Genomic DNA, 7,339 nt, shown 5'->3' on the forward strand with positions numbered 1-7,339 from the left:
CAGAATAAGATGAGAAAACCTCAGACAACAAATTAAAGAGTTGACAGGAAAATCAAACCAAGCAACAAACAATTTGCAATGAAATGGTAATCGGCCAACTAACTTCATCAACTCTTTAGTTGGGTGAATTACATTGCTTCCCTCCCGATATAAAATAAGTGGCCACTCCTGTCTCACCTAGGCATGGGGATGGGCCGGGCCAGCTTAGGCCCGTGAACCAGTCTGCTGGGTTTATGGACGGGCCAGGTCTACTAAGGCCTGCACGAGTCAGAGTGGGCCAGGCTCGTCTCTATTATCCCGAGTATGGGACCAGACTAGACCCAGCTCGGCTGATGTAAAACGTTTAACAAATAATTTCATGGAGGAGCAGGACAATCACGAGCTAAATGCGAATACATACATATTATTGACTTTTGCAAAGAAATGATCATATCTTCCAAACTAAAAGACGGATTCTAACATACTATATATGTAAATCGCCTATCTCGATGAGACGGAATCATCAAATTTATCAGATTTCCCAAATCTCATCAGTAATACTCAGTTTTGGCTGAAATTCGAAAATAATCAGCTTTGAGTTTCTTTTTTTTAGCAATAAAGTTAGAGCCAATATAGATTAGAATTCAAAATCATTTCATTTGGACTGATTTGTTTCCTTTATTTATAAAGAGTCTTTTAGGTAGTTTTTAATTATTTTCTTTTAGAAATTCAATTCTTATTAGAAGTGGGCTTCATTTTTCTATTTAAGAAGAATGATGGTGAACATCATGGGATCATATCACTTTATTTCTCGGAACAGTTTTCTTCTTCCATTCCTTCAAAGGAGGTTTTGGATGAGGTGGGTAGCGCTATCTCTTCACAGCTTTCAGTGGATAACCTTCGGATCATTTCTGAGCCTTTTACAGGTGATAGGTATGGGGTGCTCTTTGATCTATGGGTCCTTCAAAGGCACCCGGCCCATATGGCTTTCATGCATCATTTTTTCAGTCCTAGTGGTTTGTTATTAGCCCAGATATTTCAGCTGCATGTTTGGAGATTCTTAATGGGGGCTCATCTATCAGGTCTTGGAATAAGACCAATGTGGTTCTCATCCCCAAAAAGGATTTACCTGAGACTGTGACAGATTCTAGACCCATCGGCCTATGTAATGTAGTCTACAAGATTGTCATGAAGACCATTGCTAATAGGCTGAAGCGGGTTCCTGGCGGATTGATCGGATGCTTTCAAAGTGCTTTTGTCCTAGGGAGATCTATTCAGGACAATATCATTGTTGCTTTTGAACTTCTCCACACATTGCAGAAGAGGAGACGGAGTCAATCTGGCCATATGGCACTGAAGTTGGATATGAGTAAGGCATATGACAGAGTGAAATGTGGATTTATTGACAGGGCCCTTCAGGTCATGGGCTTTCCAGATCATTGGAGGCATCTCCTCTTGGACTGTATCTCCACTTCCTCACTCTCTTTCTGTCTCAATGGGCAGATTGTGGATCAGGTCATTCTCACTCATGGTCTGCGATAGGGATGCCCACTATCTCCATATTTGTTTCTTCTCTGTACGGAAGCTCTCTCAGCACTGATCATTAGACAGGAGGAGAACAGGTGCATTATAAGGTTATCTTGTTCTCGGTCGGGGCTAAAGATTTCTCACTTGTTCTTTGCAGATGACTCTTTGGTTTTTCTTCAGGCTTCCCAGGCCGCTGCACAAGCTGTCCAGAGTACTCTTCTACTACATGAGGCTACAACCTGTCAGAAAATTAACTTTCAAAAGTTTGACATTACCTTTAGCCCCTGTGTAGATGAGGATACTAGGGCCTCTATTTTCTGTCTTGGGGCATGATAGGGCCCAGTCACATGATCGGTACCTAGGTCTCCCTTTGGTGGTCGGAATAATTCGTTGTTAGACTTTTGCTTCAATCAGAGACTCGGTTTGTAAAATAGTCCAAGCTTGGAGGATGACTCTTTTCTCAGCTGGGGGGGCTGATACGAGTCGCCGTGCGAGCACCCTTTGGTCACGGAATTACCAAAAGGTGGGTTGAGAAGAAGACAACTAAAATACAAGAACAATTCAGTATGGCGAAGGAAAATACCTTCTCTAGATTATGAAGAATCGATTATTACAAATCTCTCCCTCACAATCTCACTAGAATCGAGAACAAGCTCTCAATCCTCTCTAAACCCTAATACAAAGATTAGAATTTCTCTCTCTGATCTAAGATCTCTAAGATGATCTAAGATGATCTAAGAAGGTGTTTAGAACCCTAAACAACCCTTTATATAGGTGTACAAACGTGGATGGCAATCTGGTAAATAACCAAGCCCAAAACCAACAGGAATTCGTGTGAACAGAAATCCAAAGAACCAGGAAACCATCGATGAGTCGACTCATAACCTCATATGAGTCGACTCATAACTGATGAGTCGACTGGTCAGAGACTTTTGCTAACAGGGCTTGATTTCGTGAGTGGACTGACAGGCATGAGTCGACTCAACCTGATAAGTTGACTCATGTACATGTATGAGTTGACTCACGAGTTGAAAACTGGATTCTTCGAATCTGCTGCTCGTCGTCTCGTTTCACGCTTCCACCTGCGTTCCACTGTACTGTTTTACACCTCTATTCTCATACTATCATGAGAATCATTTATCATCAAGCTCCCATGAGGATCGCTAAGTTTCGAAGAGAAGATACACATGTATTATGGGTCCCCTCTTTAGGAACTTAAAGTCCCGTTCAAGTTAGAACTTTTGTTGAGGAAACTCTCGAGCTCCTCCATCTTTTCTGCACCATCTGGCCTTGCTAAGAATCTGGTCTCGACGTTCGATCGGAAACAACTCATTCGTCCCGCGTCTCGTCGTAGTCACTGATAATCATATTTTATTACAATTTTATACCCTCATTATCTATTTTACATGAATAAATATACCATTAATAAGTGTTATTAGTTTAGTTTGCACATAATTAAATAAAAATATAAATAAATATTATTAAATGTAGAAAGCCCTCAAAATCTCTCTTCTCTATTTTGTAGCATTTTAGAAGCCACAAAATCAAGCTCCTTGAAGGCCTAAAGCCCATCAACAAATGACTACACCCAAGGATCGGACTTGGCTGCAAATAATTGGAATGAATTGGGTTTTTATGCAAAGCATTGGATTTCATGATAGGATACCAGACTTTTCTTGATTGCTGCAGCTGCAATCAATGGGCCGAAAATTAAATGAATGGAGAAAAGCATGTGATGGGCTGGTTGCTGATGCAGCTTTGATTTTTTTTTTAATGAGCCGGTTCATTGATTGCTTGCTGTTCGGTTTTGGAAATGAAATGGGAAAATCAAATGGACCTGCTACAGTGACCGAACTTGGACTTGGACTTAATTGCTACAGTTTTGGCATTTGATTTTCAAAATCAAAGAAAACCGGACTTTAATGGGCCGAACTGGTGCTGTTTCGGTTTTGAAAATGAAATGAACTCCATTTGGACCTTCATTTTTTTGAAAATCAAGCTCCATTAAGACCGGACTTAGCTTTTAATTGTGTATTTCTATTGGGTCGGTTTGCAGCTGGATTTTGAATGGGCTCAAGAATTGGATTTTGATTTTCTTTTGAAAATCAAACATATGGACTGGACTTGTATTGGGCTACAGAAAATTGTATTGGGCTGCAGAAAATTGTATTGGATTTTGATTTTCTTTTGAAAATCAAATAAATCAATTGGGCCTCCTATGTTGGGCTAGAAAAGAATAAAAAGCAAATTCAAAGTTGAAGATTATTGCTTGGGGCTCAAGACAAATCCAATGGCTCATATTCATTGAAGATTACTATAAATAGGGGTAGAGAGTGAGGGGTTAAGGGTGTTTTGCATTTCTTTTCTTTTTCTCTTTTATTGCTTATTAGTTTAGATTTATTTCTATGCTTGTAGTTAGATTTTATTTTCTTGTTAAATAGCCAAGAGGCTAGAACCCTCTTGCCTTAGATTTATTTTATGCTTATAGAGTAGATTTATTTTCTTGCATTTAATTCTTGCAATTTTATTTTGTAGTTTAGATTTTGTAATTTATTTTGTAGTTAGATTTTAATTTCTTACACTATTCACCTTGAGGCTAGAACCCTCTTGGGTTTAGTTTTTTTTTCTTTTTGTTTATTTTTATTTTGTTTGATTCGCCTTTAGGCTAGAACCCTCTAGGGAATCACCATTTTCTAAAAAGTGGGTTCAATTTTAGATTACCCATATCTATAATTGAATCCACTATCTTTAATTTCTTGCATTTTCTTTTATTCTTAAATTTTGTTCTTCATTCTTGATTTTTTTTTATTTTTGTTTCTTGATTTTATTCTTTTTTCCTTCTCACCTTATTGATCATACTCATTCTTTTTTAAATCCACTCTCACTTACACCTTGCACCTATTCACACACCATTTTCACTCTCTCAATCTCTTCACAATCACATTCACTTATCACTCCTACTTGTCACGCACACAACATAAGAACCATCAAGTTTTTGGCGCCGTTGCCGGGGAAGGTGCTTAAGTAGGTTTTAATTATTTTGGTTCTTTAACTTGTGTGTTTTTTGTGAAGGAAACGCTTGGAGCTTGAAGATCGCGGATTGGAGAGCTAGGATTTGAAGATTTGCTTTCGGGTAAGTCCTCTTTCTAGTTTTTAATTCCACCCTTTAACTATTTCTTCACAATTAGAGACAATTAGGACTTAAAAAAAAGGATTTTATTTTTGTTGACCATAATAAAATTCATCCATCTACTTTGACATTTACTAACAAGATAATAAATTCAAACAAATTTCCTCATTCTCATTTGTTTGATTGTTAACCCTAATTAAAAAAAGATTTTTCTTTTCCATCCTTTTTAGTTGCTTTTAATTCATAGGGTTACATTTTATATTGACAGTAGGAATTCACCAAGTGATTTGAGCATCTTGATTTGGCACACACTTAAAAATATCTTTAAGGGCAAAAACTCATAATCAAGATAAGGTGAGGGATTTCATCACCCTTTCCTTAGCCCAAAAATCACTAATTCCTCACTTCACAAACCCAAGCCTAATAAAACTCATTAGACATTGGCCCCTAAAGATTCGAGCTCAATAAGGAACAATAAATTCTTAAGTGAACCGGTTTAAGTTTTCTCAGATTAGTTGGTGTCTAAGGCAAGGTTTAGGGGTTGCGTAAAGCGCTCCGCAAGGAAAGAGGTACTTAATTGATCTTTGATCAACCTCTAGTACTATTCTTACCTGGCTAACTACCTGGGTAAAAATTTGATCTTTTCACTATAGGAGTTTTTGGTTAGGAGCTGGTCTAGTTGAGTTAGGCTAAACCCTAGAATTAGAGTTGATTGAAAAGTGATTGTTTTGATTTGTTTTAGTTAGGATTTTTTTTTTCTTTATCTTCTCATAAAAAAAACTAATTTCCTTTCTTTTCTTAAAAAAATAATAATAAATAAATAAAAAAAATAAAAAGAAATATTTTGGTGTATGCAACAGTGGATTAGGGATAATACACATCGATTAATTCGTTTTGAACCAATCATAGAAATGGAGCATCCTAATCCTCCCGCTCTTCATGATATGTGCTATCCTATTAGGAATGCAATCCCCTCGTGCATTAGGCTCCCCGAAACAAATAGAATAAATTTTGAGCTTAGACCGCAATACATAAACATGCTTCCCAAATTCCTTGGTAATGAAACAGAAGACGCATATATTTTTATTTCGGAATTTGAGGAAGTATGTATTATGATTAAAATGAGAGAATTAAATGAAGATGCGGTTAAGCTTAGATTTATTCCATTTTCTCTTAAGGATAAAGCTAAAAAATGGCTGTACAGTTTACCAACAAATTCCATCTTAACTTGGGATGAATTTGTCACCGTTTTTCTTAAAAAAAATTTCCCTATTCATAAAACGGTAAAGCTTAGGAACAGCATCCAAAACTTTAAAATTATCCCGGGAAAACCTTTTTGGAAGTATTTTGACCGATTTAAAGATCTTCTCATCTAATGTCCTCATCACGGTTTAGAAAAATAGCGATTGTGTCAAATAATTTATGAGGGATTAGATTATTCTCAAAAACTTCCTTAGAATCAATGTGCCATGGGGATTTTATGAGGAAAAATGCTGATGAAGCTTGGGAGTTTTTGGAGAGTCTTTCTGAAAAAACAATGCAATGGGAACAGTGCGATGACAGGGTTTCATCAGTTCCCCATTCTAAGTCTAGTGGTCTTTCCTTGGGAGTCAAACATTGCTTCTGAAGTGAAGATGGCGACGATTCTGCGAAGGTTAGAAGCTTTAGAAATTAAGGAACGAGCTCCAGCTCAAATCAATCATGTTTCTGCCTCAGGATGTCATAATTATCAGTCTCCTACCCACATTTCAGAGGAATGCCCTCTCCTAGGAAACAATAATTCATTAGAACAGATGAACGCTGCATTCCAGCACCCTAGAAATGATCTATTTTCTCCAACCTACAATCCAGATTGGAGAAATCATCCCAACTTTGCATGGAATCTAGGAAATTCTCCCGGAACTCAAAACTTCACTCTCGCTTCGACCCAATATTTTCCTAGGGGAAACACAGTTCCATTTAATTCACATTCACAATTTCAACAACCCAATCTGCCGTATCAAAATCAGTCTCCTCCTCATCAAGCTGTAATTCAAACTCCTCACAATCCAGATCAAGATAAACGTCTCAATGTCTTGGAAAGGGGTTTAGAAACCATAATTAAGGCCTCTACTCAAACCACGAATATGTTGACTCAAACATCTAGCACGTTGAATTCCTTCATGCAATCAACCAGACAAATGCTCAACTCCAACACTCAAGCTATAGCTAGATTAGAATCCCAACTTGGTCAACTAGCTAGTGTCGTGAGTGAAAGAGAGAAAGGAAAATTTCTGAGTCAACCCGTGGTCAACCCTAATAACACAGGATGCAGTTCATCCTATGAAGCTCAAGTGAATGTAATCCATTCACTTCGGTCAGGTGGACAGGTCGATAATCAAGTGAGAACTCCGCCAAGTTAAACTCTTGATCCTGTACAAATTCCTTCTCCTTCTCCTTCTGATGAATTTATTCAACAATCACCCCCCTCAGATGACCAAGAACCTGAACCCGAACCTGAGCCTGCTTTTGATAGATTTAGACCGGTTGCTCCCTTTTCAGATAGACTCAGGTCTAGGAAACACTCTCCTCAGGAGGAGAAGATCTTAGAAACATTCAAGCAGGTTAAGGTCAACATTCCTCTCTTAGATATAATTGAGCAAATTCCATCTTATGCTAAATTTTTAAAAGAATTGTGCACTAAGAAGAAACGAATAAATGTTC

Source organism: Asparagus officinalis, unplaced genomic scaffold (assembly GCF_001876935.1).
Source record: "Asparagus officinalis unplaced genomic scaffold, Aspof.V1 AsparagusV1_Un350, whole genome shotgun sequence".
NCBI lineage: Eukaryota > Viridiplantae > Streptophyta > Magnoliopsida > Asparagales > Asparagaceae > Asparagus > Asparagus officinalis.